Source organism: Anomalospiza imberbis, chromosome 11 (assembly GCF_031753505.1).
Source record: "Anomalospiza imberbis isolate Cuckoo-Finch-1a 21T00152 chromosome 11, ASM3175350v1, whole genome shotgun sequence".
Taxonomy (NCBI): Eukaryota; Metazoa; Chordata; class Aves; order Passeriformes; family Viduidae; genus Anomalospiza; species Anomalospiza imberbis.
This window is the reverse complement of record NC_089691.1, coordinates 19,022,661-19,039,084: the sequence shown is the minus strand read 5'-3', so window position 1 is coordinate 19,039,084 and position 16,424 is coordinate 19,022,661. Positions and strand designations below refer to the sequence as shown.

Sequence of the window (16,424 nt, the reverse complement as noted above, 5' to 3'; positions counted from 1 at the left end):
GGGAAGGAGAAAAAGGAGACCGAGCTGCAGACTCAGACTTGAGAAGTAATTTCAGCCATGCCTTGGCGGATGGGAAATTGGGTTAGCGTGGTCTTTGGAAAAATGCAGGTTGGGCAATGAGGAAGGAGCGGATTGCCAGCGATGCAGGTGGTCATTTACAAAACAATCCATCTTTTTATGTATTTAGTAAGTCTTGAAGTAACGGCTGCAAGAGATCCGTTTGTTGCTGCCCATGCTCCCCTTATCAATTATTGAAAATAGCTTTTGCACATCCCGATTTTGTGTGCTTAAATATTTTGGGGTTTAACTTTGTTATTTCATTTTTTAAAGTCTTCAGTGGTTGCATGTTTGACATGGCTTTGTTATCCTAGATGTTATGTTACGATCTGGCACACAGAGCATTAATTCCTTTATCAGCTCTGTTTCCTTTACAGTTGTTCATTTAATTGAGCTCCTCTGTGTATTTTGCAAAACAAGATGCATTCATTATAACTTGCAGACCTCAGATAGTATTGTAACACGTTTCAAAAAAATAGCACTTTTGTAGATAGTTGTGGAAGTTGAGTGTTTGGTTTATTTTTCAGATGATGGGAGGAAGCAGTAGCAGAATTCTTGCATGCATAATCAGTCAGAACTTTCCAGAAGGTCTTTATTCAAGTTATTTTCTTTTAAAGCTGTGTTTACTCTAAGAATTCGGCTGAGGCAGTTGAAATATGTGGCTGCAGTGGGGAACTAAATACACTCTATGTTTTGTTACTCTCCTTGTTCTGCTTTGACTTGTGCAAACAGTTTTAATCCAAAGGAAGAGGTCATACGGTCTGTGAGTGCGGTATCGTACAATCCAGTTTAGGGTGCAAATTGCCCTCTTACGGTGCATCCTGACATTGAATAGTCTTGTCTGGAATAGGCTGTAAATAGAGTGTCTCCTTGTCTTTCCCAAGCCCTTGGAGCAGGAAGCCACATGCCCTAGCTCTACAGTGTTCAGGAGCCAGCACATCTGTGGGACCATGCACCTGCATGTGGCTGGAGATGTTCAGACGCTGTCTTCAGAGCAGATTTTGAACATTAAACACTCATTTCTGGTTGCAAACGGCCTCCACATGCTGCCAGGGGTTCAGCACCAGAAAGGCCATTTCCTGGAGCACAGAGAAACCTCTGCCAAGCTTGGCAGTGAAGGGCCCTCCCAGCCCAGGGCTGAACAGCTGGTTCTGGAGAGGTCATGGGGCCACAGTGCTGTCTGTTGGGAGGCTTTCTGTTGCATTGGCATCATGCATGAAAAAGGTATGGGCAGCCACAGGAGTGCTCAGGATTGTTCACTGTTGCTGGCCAAGGCAAGCTGGAGAAGCTCATGTGGTGTCCTGCAAATCCTCTCTGCTGTCGCCTCTCCCTCTCCCAGCCATGGCTCTGATGGTGGATTGGAGGTGGGCATTGCTCTTTAGCCACGGGTGAATGCAGAAGAGGGATTAAGAACTCGGTTTCCTGCATCCTGACTCAAAAGTAGGCATATGTGCTTTTTTGGGGGAGTTAGAAACAAATTGGTTTCGACAGAGCTTTTTTAGGGAGTTTTCTCAGGCACAGGATGAAATTTTGAGGTGAAAAAAAATCACGCTTCTTTTCCCGCTTCTCTATTGGGCCAGTGTGGAGAGGACCAACTGTATTTTTGGGTGCTTGGGATCCATGTGTGTGGCTGTTGAGGAACATGTGCTGCATGTACACATCTCCTGCACAGAAATGTGATGGGTGGAATCCTTGCTCTGGACAGAGACTGGAGCTATTCCTGGGAAAGAAAACATCAAGAAAAAACTGGGGATGAAGGCACCTCTTCTGTCCTGCTTACTCTGTTCTGGCTGATGTGAACTGGCATGCTGGGTGCTTGGATAGCACGTGTGTGTTTGTGTGTTAGCTTACACACCGTTGTGCACAGACACATTTGGTTTCCCTGATGCGTTGTGCGTCCTTGCTGTAATCTGAGAACCACAGCCCTTGGACAGGGCAAGGCAAAGAGTCCATCTGTGTTTCCACAAAAGCTTAGCTAAGTACATTTTTTTATTTGGTGTTATGGGCCTGATTCTTGCGGGGGGTTAGATGCTCTCCGTTGTGGATGCCCAGTGTTTTTGCAAGTCACCCTGCTCAGATGTTGGTGGTCACAGGGTTTTTTTAAAGGGGAAAAATCATTTTTCCATTTGTTTCTCTATAGACTGAAACCGCTAAAGAGCCCTTGCTTAGTTTTCCACACACAAGGCACACACTGATGGGAGCATGAGAGAGACTGCAGATCTCAGAAGGCTTGAAGTGTGTGAAAACAAGGAGTCCTAATGAAAAGAGTTTTGCAGTTTAATTGTAGTGGGTGTGCCTTTGTTTGTGCAAAGAAATGAAAGTGCTGGAGGCCCAAGTGCTTTCTGTATCCTCAGAATAGGGAGCAGTACAAACTTCCCTGGCTAGTTCTGCCAAGGTGCCCAAGACCTGCAAGTCCCTGCAGAGCTTTGGCTCTCTGCTCACTGAGACCCCATGCCACAGACTTCGAGTCTTCAGCCATACAGCCTCGCAGGGCTCACCACAAACACCATGTTTAGCATGAAGGATCTTTCTTGGGTTCCCGAGTGCCCTTCTCTTAAGGTGTTTGTTCACCTCACAGAACAAGACAAGGGCTTGTTCCTCCTGCCCACTGCCTTGTCAACCCCTTTGGAGTAGTCCATGAATCCCAGTCTGGTGCTAGGGGGCCAAATGCCCTGTTCCCTTCTGCATCAGCCTCCTGAGCTACCCCGTGCCCCACAGCAACACGATCCATTTTAAATAGATGCTGTTTGCAGCATCTTGGACTTGCTGTGCGAGCATGAGAAATGTTAAAATAAATTCTTTAAATAACATCTAGTAGTGTTGAATGCACAGAATTATAAAACATTTTTATATTCTGAGACTCATTTGCATCTTCACATTAAAAACTGTGGTTTTCTTCTCAGGGAATGGTTGCAAGATCTGATTTGTTTTGAAATCAAAGCTAAATTTGTGTTCTTGCTTTCCTCTTTGCCCTTCATTTGACAAATTTTTCTTGTTCTATAAATACAGAATTGTAAACAAGGGCTAATCCTTAGCAACAACCTGGAAAGTTAACATTTCTCTCCAGCTCCTATTATAATTAATTCAGACACTATGAATATGATGTGATTTACACATAATATTCCTAAGGCCAGGAGGTACTAATATCGTGTTAGAGAACTGAGGAAAAGAACATGCTTTTGTGTATGCCATATAACATAATTGCACTGCATTTTCTTTCATGAGAAGATGTTTAAAGATGCTTTTTACTTTGCATTTGAAAAATGAAAGGCTTCTGCTTCTGCATTTGGCTGAAATTGTCTTAAATGTGTTTTCCCTCCTGCAGCAGTCAACATTGTCAAAACATTTTGCAAAGTACATTTTAATAATATGGGTTAGGACCATCATTATATTAATTTAATTCTCTGTGTAGGTAAATTCGTAAGATGCTTCCACTTTGTCGTAAAAGTTTTTCACAGTAAACATCATCTGTTTTCCCTGTGCAAAAAAGGAAGAAGCTAATATAGTCGACAAAAGGATAAATGCCTTATGTGAAAATTGTAAAAGTTTAGCCTGAGCAGTCTTTCTCTCATGGTCCATCCTTGTATTTTATTTAATTTTAATTTAATTTTGTTTTGTTCTGTTTATATTTGTTCAGGGAGTGTTTTTGTAGTGTTAATCTATGTAAGCCACATGCAGTTGAAAACTGCAACTCCCAAAAGGCTGTGATTAAAACATTATGGATGTGGCAAACCACAAATGCAAAAGGAAGTTTACATTTAGATTCTCTATATAAAAAAATATTCTATTCAAGTTTTGTAATACCTTGGTATCGTGGTCAGCATTGCCATAAAAATTCTGTGTTATATGGAATGATACAATCTGTGAAGCATTTCCCATTATGTAGACACCATGTCTTTAAATTATAGCAATTTCTTAAGATTTTAAAGCAAAATGAGCTCTTAGAAGTGTGATTAATAGCAGGGAATGAGGCTAACACTGGGTCATCAGTGGCACTCCATTACAAAAAAGGTTGGACTAATAAAAGCATCCATCTATTTGACCAATAAAGCATTTGAATGATATGCTTATAGTTTTTATCATAGTGTAGTTACTTTGTACTGAATAAACTGTGATTTTACGTGCTGGAAAAGGAGCGTGGAACAGGCAGCGCAGCTGAGGTGAGAGCAGTTGTCTCAAGTAGGGAAATATCAGGACTTTTATGTGAAGCTTGATGTTTTCAGAAGCCTTCAGGTTGCGGTGTCTAAATTTTTGAAGCTGCTGTGAAATATCTAAATCCCCCGTGACCCGTGCCTGCCTGCCCACAGTCATTTGGTGAGGCTGGCCCTCGCTGTCCTGCAGGGAGGGGAGAAAGGAGGGTATTGTGTGTAATCATTAATTCAGAGTTAAGTCCCCAGCAGCCCCAGACATCAGAAATACTCTGCTGCAGCACAGGAAATGGGGCAGCACTTCTGTTTTCCTGGTGTGCGGACGCCAACCCCGTCCTCGAGTCGCACCTTTCATCCTGCCTGCTATTATGCTGTCAACCTGATGTATTAAAAAATAGGCAGTTGCCTGAACAATACTGCATTTGGGTTTTATTTAAATACCTGTCTTATTAGTAGGTTGTACTGATTTCATGGTTTTGAACCTTTTTTTTTCTTTTTTTTTTTTTTTTAATACAACAAAAGGCTAAACATTTTCTGAAAAAGAAAACGAAGGTTCTTGCCCAGCTGTGGATGTCCAGGATTGTGCTGTGAAAAAAAGTAACAAATATTCTAAAACTTGTAAAAAAATGATGAGGAGGGAGGCTTCTGGCCATCATGCTGTTTGCACATGAAATGGCAAGGGAGGGGAGATTAGTGCCAGGGCCAGCTGTGACCTTGGATGCTTCACAGATTTGAGACTGGGATGGTTTTCCTCAGTGCTTGGCGGTGATGCTGGTGCTCATCGGAAGGTAGAGGTGAACCACGGAGGGACAGTGGTGCAGCTGGGAGGAAAAAGGACCTGTGGTATAGCCCACAACTACATCCACTAACCCCACCTGACTGGTGCAACATCCTAAAGGGTTTATTTTACATAGGAGAGGGATGAAGAGACCCATGGAGGTCCCATGCAGGGATTGTGTCAGGGCAGGAATGTAACCCGGAGCCCTGGATTAACCTCTACCATTAGGGCCATCCATCTTCTCTCCATGTACTTCAGATCTTTCCCGAAATCCGTGTGCAGGATAGACAGTTTAGAGAAACCTCCCTGGAGGAACACTGCCGTAGGAAACTTCATGAGTGTTACAAGGATGAGAGATGGGGAAGGAAAGGCTTTCTGGAACGTGACAGACCCAGGGAATTTGGGTGTCGTGAGCACCTTGAGGACTAAAGTCACAAAGCCTCGGGGCCAGCAGAGGGATGTTGTGTGGGAAGCAGCTGGGGGCCAAAGGTTTTGATTGCAAGAAGACATCCAAGAGGCTTCTGGGTTAACAAAGAGGAGCTAGGGAGATCTACAAAGATCAGAGAATGGTGATGGGAGGCAGAGGCAAGGGGGCTTAGGGTGGGAGAGAGAAGAGGGCTGAACCATGGCTTCGTTGCTGCTGCAGGGCCCTGGCATGGCCATGGGTGTGTGCGTAAACGACGCGTGTCCATGGTCGTGCTGGGTGGGTTGGGCTGTGTCAAAAGCTGTGTTTTGCTCGTTTGTTCTAGGAGTGAAATGAAAATTTTGCACCCCACCTTTTGCAGTTGTTGTTTTTCTGGGTTTTCATTTGTTTTTGTTTTTTTTTTTTTTTTTTTTAATGCAAATGGATCTTTCACATCAGTAGTTTGGCCGGTAAATCTTGTTTTGTGAAACACTTTCAAGTGTTTTCAACTCCTTTCTTTCCCCTTTATCAGAACAGATGCACAGCTCTGTATTTTCCCCTGCTGCCTGTTGTCTCGAGGTTGCACAGCAAGACTGCAAAGGCTTTTTTGTTTGTTGTTGTTGAAGGGGAGGAAAAATCCCTCAATCCACAGAAGAGTTAACAGGATTTCACTTGATCTGCTCGTTTATGCAATGAGTAATGCGAGGTTGGTAACAGCAAATTGTTGTTTATAAGCAAACATGGCACTGTGTAAACAAGAAGGCCTGGTCCCCAACTGGTTTGATTTCATGGTGGTCAGCAGCTGATGCATGTAACGTACAACCTTTCTGCTTCTCGAAATGTCAGAAGAATGACTATTTGTTTGTCTTGAGTTCTTCCCAGCTGTTTACTCTGTAATGCATTTGCCTCAACCTTGATTCCCTAAAAGTGGCCCCTTTCTCCTCCCTACTCTGTTTACATTAGTCCTGCCCCGAGTGTCACCTATGAAATCTGTTGATTATTCCACCTGGTTAATGTTAAATTGCTCTTGCAAGATGATGTGTTTGTTCATAAACACAAATGCTGGGCCCCTTGTTTACTGTACCCATGGCAGCAATCAGTTATTAAACAAATATTGCTTTGTTTGCGGGTGTGAGCAGCAGTTTATCCTGCAAGGTCTGGAAAAAAACCTTTAAATGCTGGGATTTTGATAAAGGAGAAAAAGGGGAGCTTGTCCCTGGAATGTGGCTGAAACTCACTTTGGTTTGCTTTGCTTATCTTTAACTTGGGTGAAGGGGCTAGAAAGATTAGCAAGTTGTTTGGTTTTTCCAAGAGATTTCCTTAGTGTAATGATATCTATCCAGTTGTTTGCTTTTTTCAGAAGGGAGAGAGCACTCCTGCTAGACGACTAGCACAGCGGTAGACGGCTGATGGCTAGAAAATCCTGCATGGAGCAAACAAGGAGGTAGAAGGTCTAGGATAAAGGTATAGGGCTATGAACCAGGTAATCACCCCAAAACTACGGCCTTGTGTTCTATGTCAGCATTTGGTCAGGGGCTTTTTGGTTTCTGTCTTCTCTGATGTCGGATTTTAATTGATGCGTGTGCCCTCGATGGGGTTGGAAAAGGCAAAGCTTTCAGCTTTACTTCTGAGGAGATCTGAGGAAAATCTGTTTTAGAAGCAGAGCCGTTTGAATGGAGAGAAAATACCAAATTTAAAAACGTGCTTTGTTGCTCCTCCTCCTGCGAGTGAGATGACGGAGCTGCTTTTCTTCTTTTTATAACTGGAAAACTGTGTTTACATCTGCTAATTTCTCTGTGCTGCCTGTTTGTTCTTTGGTTTCTGGGAGTCCTAATTAGAGAGAGAACCATCCTGGTAGTTGTTGCTTTTGGGTTGTTTTGAAAATGAGCAAGAAAAACTTGCTCACTCCATCTTTGTTTTTCAAAATTGCTGTTTGTTATTGTTTCTGAGTGGGGCTTGGATTTCAAATGCCAGGCAGGACCTGTTAGCACTAACAGTAAATGGCTAGGGCTTTTCACACAAAGGGAGTAGACTCTCTTTGAGTGACCTTGAGAAAGAAATGTTAACTCTTTTTGTGTGAAGGTGTTGTTTATTCCTGTATATCTGAATTCATTTGTTAAAATGTGAAGGGGTTGTCTGTTCCTCCATATGTGAATCCATTTATTAAGATATCTTGGTTATACATTCATGGAAAGGATAAAATGAAATTATTGTCCTCTTCATCCCTTGGAAAAGAAAGCAAAAAAATATACATAAAAATGTGATCCCCTGTATTCCCTAGCTTGCATCAGTGATCCAAACAATACTGCTCATTTGGGCTGCTGGAGCAGTGTCAGGGCTGGAGGGGAGCGGGAGGTACCTGAAGTGTGTAAGTGGACAAGCTGCTCATTAATTGACTCGTGTTACTGCCATGAATCAAACCTTTGCTACCTTGAACGAAGTGAAAATGGCATTGTGCAGAATTGTTAGAGTTGCACCTGGCTTTGAGGTGGTTTTTGACTTCTGGAGGCTGCTAGAGAGTTTAGATATGCTTTAATGGAGATGTGCATGGAGGGTGGGAGTCTAATTCATCTACAGCCAGCACTTGGTACGGGATTTCATGTTATCTTGTTGGAGCAGTGCTGCTGCTGTCTGGCACAAACTGACTGTATTTACTAAATGCAACTTTGGTCTTTTATTTGGTTGAACAGTCACCTGTTTTCCTGTGAGGCAGTCTGCAAGAGTTTGTGATGCAAGCTCAGAGCAGTGTGCATGCAAACAAATAAGTCTTGGCTGTGAGAACAGCTCTGCAGTTTCTGTTCCTGTTCTGCACGGAGCAGCAGGGAGCCCCACACTGCTGTGATGCCTGGGCTGGGATGAGCAGGTGGGTACCTCCCCAGGGACACCGACCACGGGGCCAGCACCGAGGGGACTCTGCACCTCAGCAAGCTGCACTGGTGACCTTCCTTCTGGAGGAGTCACTCCTCTGGTGCCATGGTGCTCGTGTCCAGGCGGTAGCAGTCACGGAGTCGCGTGGTACAGTGAACTATGGCTTCTGGTTTGGCTTGGGGTTTTATTTGGCCGCTCGCCATTCCTTTCCTTCCAAATAAGCTATGAGCCCGGTGATGGTAAGGATGATTTCTGTCAAGCTCATGGCTGAAAGACAGCTCTCCCCAAGAGAGAGGAAGGAACCTCACTCTGCCGATGATGGTATGTAAATGATTACATCATATTTGCCAGTCACTTGGAAGTGGCCCAGCTCTAGAGCTTTTATGCATCTATGGCATGAGCTTCATGCTGAATATGGATTTAATAGCTGTCAAGCTGAGATTGAGATAGAGCTGGCTTTGCAAAAGGGGTGTATTTATCCAAGGTGAGACTGAGAGTAACTTCTGTGTGCATATGTAAAATGAAGGGAGAATGCAAAACTCTAATTTGAGGAAAGTTGAATTGTTCATTGTCTGTCTAATGCTTTGGGTGTTACCTCATGGAAGGGAGTGAGACCTGTTGTCTTCACAGCTTGGTATGTTTTAGTGCCCTGGTTTTTCATGGGGACCAGCTCCAGCTCTTTTGAATAGAGCAAATGGCAAAGTTTTTAATGTCTGTTTCAATTAATTATTCTTGGATTTGCTCGATCTTTGTTCTTACTGATTGTGGTCAGCAACACCCTCAGCAGATTTCCTTAGGGGTAACTGCACTGACTGGTTCTCTGACAACTTAAGTTGTTTGACTATGATTTCACAATAAGTCAGGGTGGCACAAGTGGGATTAGGCTCCTGATTCCCCTTCCCTTCTTACCGCAGCAGTCTTAAATTTCAGCTCCTGCAGAGCATCAGTCAGCCTTTCACTGAGCTGCCTCCAGATGATTTCAGGTTGTTGTGACCCTGATAATAATGCACTCTTACTGGAAAGAAGGGACCCAGGAAGTGTGAGCCATGGACCCCAACAGTGAAAGAGGTTGTGCCATTGCATGTAGTGAAATAAATTAAAAATTGTGGCTGTCTTCTTCTAGACAGGAGCTGCTGTTCAGGAGATTTGAGAGTGGCAAGGTGACATAAACGCATAATAGATGGTAAAAAGCCAGGCTGGTCACCATCATGACCCACAGGGACGAGGTTGGGCAACCTGTGTTCTTCTCCTGTTGGCCAAGGTGTTGTATTCTACCACTTTTGGAAAGCACGGGCTTTTCATTCACTGAATTTAGATACAGCTTCATGTTTTCCTGCTCCTTGCTTTTACTTCTGTCTCTTTTCTATGGCTCTGCATCACCAAGTAGCTCTACCCCAGTGTCAGCAGGGCAGGAACGGGGAGCAGCCCTGTGTAAACCAGGTGCCAGCGCCGTGGCCCACAGGGATGCTCCAGGAGCAGTGTGATTTGTTTCCCTTTCCGAGGAGGCCAGCACATCACCTCTGCCATATGCTCAATTTCCACTGGCCCAAGGCTTGGGATGTGTCCAGCCAAGGTGAGAACATCAAGAGGCAGAGCTAAGGATGTGCTGAGGGTAATCCCATTTCTTCTGGACCCTTTATTTCCTAAGCACTAAATGAAATTTCAGATTTTAGATATGTCTAGACATATACAGTGCACGATAAAGTTGATAATACATTAATCATTTTTAACAACAGGTAATATGCATAATTTATGGTGTTACAGTGCTATCTTTTTTGATATTTATGATGGATAATGCTCAGTTTTTGCCCTCATATTACTGCTTTAAATTATACCACAAGAAAATTAATGAGAAAGTAGATTTATGGCTTTCATTTGTTTGTCAATTCGGAAATTAATTGGGTGTTAATTTTAGCCGTCCCTCATCAGACCAGGTCTTTAGTATGTGTGCATTACTTTGCATTCATTGAAGCCTACCTCCCATTTACTGTGGGTCACTAGCTTTGCATACATTAAAATAGCCCTCAGGCTCATTCTCTTGATTACTTTTTGAACTGCCATGCATTAGAAAATTTACGCCTTTCTGTTATAATTATGAAAATTCTCTGTTGGAAGATGGTGCTTGCATAACAGCAAGTGTACAGTGTTGCTCGGCGATGTAAGATCATATAGCAAATCCCAATACGTTTTTGTTCTAATCCTAGAAAATAGCACTCTCGACAATCTTTGTTGTGCGAGTTTCATCCTTTGAAATTTCAAGGATCCATTTTAATGCATTGAATTACCTCTTTAAGCTGAGGAAATATCAAAGGATTTCACCTCGTCGCTGTCTCTTTGTTTCCTCTTTCCACACATCCCGTGCACGTTCCTTCCCTTGCCTTGCTCCAGGTTTGCCTTTCCTCCTCCAAACCCCGCTGTCAGACGTGACTCAGCATCACTTTTTAGGACAGCGAAGCCTGATTTGCTCTGTTTGCTACTATTTTGGTTGATTCCTAAAGTTGATCCTTAATTGCACTTTGAATCCCCTTCTCCTTTCTCCTACTCCTGCACAATTCAGCAACCACCAGTAGTGTGTAGGCGAGTGGCCTTCGAAGGGGTAAGCATGAAGTTTTATCCAAAAAGTACCCTAATGTACTGACAGTTGATCTATAGTTAGTTAGTACATAATTATACCTAAAATACACCCTGTCAGCAGGATAAATGACGGCTACTGAAAACTCTAAAAGCATGACGGGTGTTCACCCATCTGCAATGACGAGAGCGGAGGGGTTTGTAAGTTGAGAAAGGCTGGTGAGTTCAGCATGATCTGATTTAGTTAAATCATGCCATATGTTGGGATAGCTCTCTCTAATAGTCGTGCTAACCACAAACACGGGCAAAGAGAAGTCATCTGGTCCACCTGGCTAGTTTGGACTTCCCTCCCCGGCGTTATTCCTGCACTTAGCATGGTGGCAGCCCTTGAGCTGCTCATGTGAAGCTGGCTGATTCACAGTTAATTGTGACATGGTGTAATTTAGTAAATGAGCAGCTGAACATCTGTACGCCTTCCCCCACGGCACATCAAGCCTTACCTTACACAAGGCTTTTAATTTCCACTAGTGAATCCTTTTTCCTTTACTGAACTCATGGATGGCGGGATGGTGCTGCTGGCTGCCTCGCCAGCCTAGGCACGGGATGTCACCCTGAGGAGATGGGTGTTTTGGCTTCAGCTGGGGAACATCAAAACATGTTCCTGGAAAAATTCACTACTGGTGGTGGGATGTGGAGCCTGAGGTGCTTTCCCTGGCAGGGCACTTGCTCCAAAGATACCGGGACTAAAAGAGACCACCTCTGAGTGGGGCAGGGGTCTCGTGGGAAAGCTGCTGGGGTCCTCGTGTCAGATCACGGCAGTGCCAGGCTGGTGCTGCAGGGTGTTTGTCCCTGTGCAGCTTTGCTCCTGCTCTCTCTGTTCCCTTGCTGGTCACACTCCGGAGCACGTTTCGTTTTCAAGAGGTAAAATCCTGTCTTTGCGGCGTTACGTTGTTGTGGAATTCTTCCAAACTGCGTTTGGGGTTTTTTGTTTTGTTTTGTTTTTGATAATTACAGGGATAAATGCTCTAAAATTATTCCTGAGCCTGTTTTGGGGAGCTGCTTGTGACAAGTAGGTAGAACTTTTATTTATAAACCATGCACGTATGGATAGAATGCTTGCTGGAGAATTTCGGGTTAGATTGTGTGATTTGATCACTCCCTTAAAACTGATTTTAGCATTGACTCTTCTGCCTATAAAAGTAGAAACACATTTTATAAATCTGTGTTGTGTTTAATTTACATGTCCTTTCATGGCTGGGCCAAGTTCTTTAAGGGCATTTATTCTGCTTCATATAAATAATTGATCAGCCAAGTTAATTTACTTCTGCCTGACTTGGTCAACCTTAATTAACTGCCCTGGAATAAAGACTGAACTTTTTGTTAGCTTAAAATCTTTCACAAATGTGGCAAAGAAGGGTTGTATTATGGCAATATTTTTGCTCTAGCACTGATCCCATGGGCTAGTAATGCTTAATGATCTTTATGTGCATATATGTATTTGTAAACACCTCCAAGTACTAACATCTGAAATATAATCATGGACCTCAAAGAAACTTTGAAACACACAAGCTACATTGTGAATCTGTAGTCCATGTTAAGTCTGGAAGCATATTTAAACAGGGATTTTAAGGCCAGAAGACCCCAGGGATGTTTTTTTAAAGGTGATGATATGCTTAAAGATATAGATTGGTGCTTATTGAGGAATCTTAAAAATGCCTCACCAGATGCCTCCGTGTATGGTGAGGCATCTAGAGACATCTGACTATCAGTCCCTTAGTCTTTCAGACTTGGAGTGGGTCCTTATTCTAACAGGTGCTTCAGTCAGTAAATCCTCCCTCATGCTGACATTAAACAATGCTGCTTAGTCTTCAGAAACTATACTGGTAGCAGAATTGCAGCAGTGGCACACTTCAGCGCCCACCTCCTGCCTACTAATCTCCGTGCTTAACCTTGCTCATCTTAATAGGCCAGTGGAGCTGAGGTGTGTATCAGCAGCATCTGGTGTTATGGACTTCATGGATGCATTTTTAATGCATTAGCAAAGAACTTTTTCAGAATTAGGATTCCTTTAGGTTCTATTTTTTTTTTACCTCAGAACACCGACACTGGAGTAAATCAGATTATTTTGATTCGGGCAAAGTTCACATCTGACCTATGTTTTCTCAATTTTGGCCACGTCCTTAAGAAATTGGCTGTCCCCTGCTTTTCTCCAAGTAATCTGGAAGATGATTAGCTGTTGTCCTGCTGCTGACAGAGTGCCGCCTCTAGGTTTCACTTCACTGAAATTTTGCTCCGTTACCTTGAACATAACACATTCACCAAAGAGATGGGCCCAGCTGTAGAGCTTTGACTTTGTGTTTGGCTGTGCATCAAAGCTAGAAAAAGTTCTGTGCAGGTTAAAATGGGAATCTGAAGAAACTGATCACTCTTCTGAAATTTTTAAACCAAGTCGACATTGAGTCAGAGCAGTTCTTTTATTATGTGCTCCTTGATTTCAGGATAAAGTTTCACAAGCTGTTGTTGGTACTGCAGCCTACCTTTGGTCCCTTCATAGGGGAAAACCATCTTGTGTCACCTTCAATAATTCAGAGTCATTCTGTATCACTCATAACATGAAATACCATAGAATTTTTATATATATAACAAAAAGAAAAATACTTACACTGGTAATAACCCACATATTTTAAGTGCAAAAAATGCATTTTTCTTTGCAGAATTGATAAGAGAATCATTCCGCTTTCTAGAGCACATGAGATAGATGTGGGCTCTTCTGCCATTAAATTTCTTAAGTCAGAACCAGGTTTCCTGCCTGTCATGGAAGTAGTTGTGGAGTATTATTATTTCTTGTAATAAATCATAATGCATAACAGCTTCTCCAGGACTGTATTGGTTATGTTCAGACCAGAATCAGGGTTTGTGATACTTCACCTGGAGTTTCAGTTCAGTTCCCACAGAACCTAATTATGTTGCATAAAGTCAACCTTGCTTTGCATTTTTCTTTCACAATTTTGAATGACAAACTTCAGTAATAGGCTCCTGTAAGTTCATCTCCTCTGTGCTGGGAAGAGACAATTATCTCAGCCATCCTCGGTGTACGATCACCTCAGCTCATTTAGGTGTGCTTAAAAAGACAAATAATAATCATTCTTGCAGAAAGCTCTCACAGGTTGATTTTTCATGACATGACACTTAATGATCAAACCAAACTGTGATTATTCATGTCAACTCACATTTGACTTCAGTGATGAAATAAACAGTTTTATCTTTTTTTTTTCCCTTGAAATACCAGTTTTCTATCAGAGGTATTTTAACAAAGAGCTTTTGTTTTGTACAGGCATCTAGTTTAAGTTACATAGAAGTTGGCTGCTTGCAAATTGGTGTTTTTTTAAAAAAAAATTTGCTTAAAGATGTTCACTTCTGCTTTTAAAATAATTTTTTGAAAGCTTAAACATGGTCCCTTAGCAAACTCTCTTTCCAGCTTCATTTCTTTGGTAGCTGCTGCCAGTTCAACTGGGATCCATAGGGTGGTCACAACCAGTGGAGGGGCCATGGCCCTGTGCAGCTGAGCTGGTAACTGGCTGGGTTTCTTCAAAAGGTAAAACAGAGCATGAAATTTGTCATGGAAAAGGTTCTCAGGAACTATGATCTTTTTCTGACCAAATACAAGAAATAATCCATCTTTTTCTTAGTCCTATAGGTTAGAAAAATTGTTGCAATTTCTACTGTTTTTCCTTTCCAGCACCATTTTGCAGTCCTAGAGACAATAAATAATTTCTTGACCAGTTTGGTTGTGAATTATTTTCTGTGTCCTGGAGATATTTCGCTCAGAAGGGCAAGCCAACAAATCGTGATCAGGCAGTGATGGATCTGCTCCTCAGTGGTGCACATTCTTCTTGCTGCTGTCAGAGCTTTGCTTTGTGCTTCCTTTGACCCTACTGCTTATTTATCCAGGTTCTTACTTCCCATTTGTTGCATCAGAAGTGCTGGAAAATGAGATGTACTTCTTTACTGTTCTGGCACATGGGTTTTAGCATCTCTTTCCACCACAAAGGCTGCTGGAGGCACCTTCCACCAGTTTTTGAGTTTGTCCTTCCTACATCAGCTTCAGTCCATGAGGGGGCCATGCCACCCACCATTACTGTCATACTCCAAAACAGTCAAAGGCATGAGTCTCTGCGTTTAACACTCTAACCCAAAATGTCCTGGTGGTCATTGTGTCTTCATTTGCTGCTGGGGTAAATTAATGTAGTGCTCCATTTTCTCCAGTTGAGACCTGACTCCCAAGTTTGGGTGGAAGCAGAAAACAATGACATCAGTTCTTTCTTTTTGATTTGTCATGGGGTAAAAGAGGTAAATCCTTTTTTTAGCAGTGTAACATATAAAAATTGCCTGGTATATCTTTGAATGACTTGGGAGCTGTCTGTGGATTCTCACTCCTGTCTTCTCCCAAAACAACCTGTGCCATGCAATCACTGCCTAGTGTGTAATCCAGCCTTGCCTGTTACATGTAAACACTTATTTAGACCTTATCATGTTTATGGGGTTTCCTTACAGAGCTGAAAATGAAAAACACACCATACTTGGTGTGTATCAGTGCAGAATCATGTTAAAATCCAAAAGCATTTCCTAGTGGTGTTGGGAAAGCTGTAGGTTTGTTTAGATCTCTGGAGCTTTTACAGAGGAGTTGACAGAAGCTTTATAATGAGTCTCCAAGCCCTTTTGTCCCCTGGCATAATTTGAAGATTTAACAAAACAGATTGAAAGAAGTTTCCATAGACCAGCTGAAATTTATTTAAATGTAATCAGAACATTTGAATCTGTCCTGCTACTATCCATGTGCTTGGTTTACTGAATTCAAAAGGGTTCTTCCTTGAAGATAAAACAGATTCCTTCTGAGGTGAAGTGCCCCACACAGGGGCATTTGGCTCACATGTCCATGTGGTTAGTGTGGGGCCAGCAGCGTGCTTGGGACACACAGCTTGGTTTTCCATTCCCCATCTCCCCTGGGTGAGGGGGAGAGGAAGGATGGGCTGGTGGAAGCCAGACTGGTTAATGGTATTTAAATCCTGGAAGCTGGGGCTTTGCAGGTGGAAAAACTTTTAAAACAAGTCATCATAATATCTCCAAGGCAGCGCTTTGCAGCTGAAAAGCGGCATATGTGCTTTGTGTGGGGAGTCTTGAGCACCAATGCTGATGTTTCCTCCTGAGGGTGTGTAAATCCCAGGGGTTCTGGGGTATGGAGGTGGGTACTCATCCTCATCCTCATTGAAGGCTTGTGACCCACTGACACTGTTGGTGAGCACCAAGAGTCAGTAGAGAGGGCTGGCTGGAAAGAGCTGTGGCTGCTGAGATGGTGTTCAGCCAAATAACACAGGAGTGTCCTCACTGTAATGCCATAAGAGCATCCAAATCCAGACCAAATCCATAGCAAAAACTTGGCCAACAAGAGTAATTCTGTGAGCATTTGTAGCGGTTCTTCTGAAATGAAAAGTGATGATGGTTCAGCACATCCCAGATTAAGCCTAAATTGCTTCAGAGTAATAAAAGGTGCTAATTTGGCACTATCATGGTATGAGTGAAAACCAAAATAGTGAATGCT

The 16,424-nt window shown here is 42.8% G+C and overlaps 1 protein-coding gene across 25 annotated transcripts in view; it reads left to right on the top strand.

The window, feature by feature from the left end:
- Positions 1-16,424, top strand: part of FOXP1 (forkhead box P1) — a 379,700-nt gene that overhangs the window by 198,680 nt on the left and 164,596 nt on the right. The window contains exons 4-5 of one of the 25 annotated variants that reach the window (XM_068202261.1): positions 6,747-6,869; positions 8,077-8,249. The exons of 16 other annotated variants lie outside the window; for them this stretch is intronic. The gene's annotated coding sequence lies outside the window, so the exon portion shown is untranslated. Of the gene's footprint in view, positions 1-6,586; positions 6,870-6,889; positions 8,250-8,555; positions 8,576-8,875; positions 9,323-16,424 lie in introns of those variants that run through there. 8 more of the 25 variants (XM_068202266.1, XM_068202264.1, XM_068202256.1 and 5 more) reach the window with 8 other exon arrangements.